The sequence below is a fragment of the Austrofundulus limnaeus genome, unplaced genomic scaffold (assembly GCF_001266775.1).
Source record: "Austrofundulus limnaeus strain Quisiro unplaced genomic scaffold, Austrofundulus_limnaeus-1.0 Scaffold304, whole genome shotgun sequence".
Lineage (NCBI taxonomy): Eukaryota > Metazoa > Chordata > Actinopteri > Cyprinodontiformes > Rivulidae > Austrofundulus > Austrofundulus limnaeus.
The window spans coordinates 156417-158289 of NW_013952706.1; positions in this window are offsets into that span (position 1 = coordinate 156417).

A 1873-nucleotide genomic window follows, 5' to 3' on the forward strand; every position below is an offset into this window, starting at 1 on the left:
TGATTGCATAATCTTTTATGAATCAATTTGAACCGTCTGAGTTCCCTCCTTGTGTCCCTTCACTTTGCACAGACAAATATTAAAGTAATGAGAAGAAACCTTGGTAAAATTTTACTCTCATAACCTAGTTATGGGAAGATGTAAGGTAAGTTATTTGCATAAATAACTCATCCCTACATTTCTTTTCAAACTATAATAAAACCGTCCTTTATTATGCCTGTCCCAAAATTTTTGCCACTTTACTTTGATCTTCTCTTTAATGACACTCTTTAACTCTGCTTTACTATAATTACATYGAAAGTCAACAACTTGTTTAGATGCCCCTTTCTTTGCATATTGGTCTGCTAACTCATTTTCTTAAACCCCTATGTGAGATGGCACCCAAAAAAACAAAAAAACAAACAAAAAAAACAACAACAACAACACAAATTCCCTTCTAATTTGGAATAATCTATATAATGTTTGTTGAATTTCATAAATAATATCCTGTCTTGACTCTGACTGAATGCTTGTTAATGCACTGCAGGAATCAGAAACTATTAACACTTTTTCTAAACCATTTTCCTCAATCCATGTTTATGCAATTAGAATAGCTAAAAGTTCACCTGTATAAACTGCTAAATTATCATTAGTCCCATTATGTTTTACAATGCCCAAATTTGGTATTACAAATGCAATACCAATTTTATTATCACTAGTTTTAGATGCATCTGTATATACAGCCATTTACTCTGAATAATATTTTCTGATATAACCCTCAACAACAGTACTACTGTAAGATTGACATTTTAACAGATTTAAATCTACACTTGCTTCATTATAAAACCAAGGAGCAATAGCAGCAATAGGAACGGTCAAACTTGATGTCAATTCTTGAAGACCAACCTCTTCTACAGTCCTTTTCACCACCCACCCAAAACTAGAAAACTTATTTATTGTCCTCTCCTGACAAGGATGTAGCATCTTTTGACCAGGATGATTTATATTTTATCCCTGTAAATTTGCCCAGTAAAATAGGGTTAGTTGACATCTCATTTCCAAAGGCAATTCTCCCATTTCTCCCTGGAGGGCTGCCACAGGGGTACTCCTCTTTGCTCCTGTGCAATAAAACCACTCTTTAAAAACAAGAGTGGTTTTAAAGGCTGAGCAATAATTACTTAAACAGGAAACACCTGGAAGTAATTAACAACTGAAGGCAAACACATAAAAAATGGAAATACAGGGAAAACAGGCTGAGATTGACACGAAAAACTCTGAAAAAACTCAAACGTACAAGCACCACCACACGATGACAAAAACAGGAGCAGTGTTCCACAAAGTGATACTTGAATAAAAGTACAAGTATCTTAGAAAAAAATGATTTTGGTGAAAGTTAAAGTCTTCTTTAGGAATACTATGTGAGTAAAAGTCTTAAAGTATCTGATATTTTTTGTACTTAAGTATTAAATGTAAAAGTATTGATTTAAAATGAGCAGTTAGATTTTCTGTAATGACATTTATGAAGAGGTGACCTCCCCTAAAAAAATGCAGAAATGATTATATCATATTAAGTAATTAATTTATGTTAAATTTAAGATGCACTAGTTCAGCTGTTTCAGTTTATATACATATATCAAGGCTGCACAAAGCTTTTCACCAAAATGAAAATCTATCTGAGGGCTGCAGTCAAATGTAATAATATAATTCATGAAATACAAATACTTCTTAAGTACAGTCTTTTTATTTTAATGATTATGTCCTGCTGGAGTGTGACATGATTTGTTTGTGTACAAACTAATACGCTATCAGAGTTTTATATGTTTATTCTTCTCATTCAACCACAATTAAATTCACTCTATCTAGGAGACACAATTTATCCATCCATCCATCCATC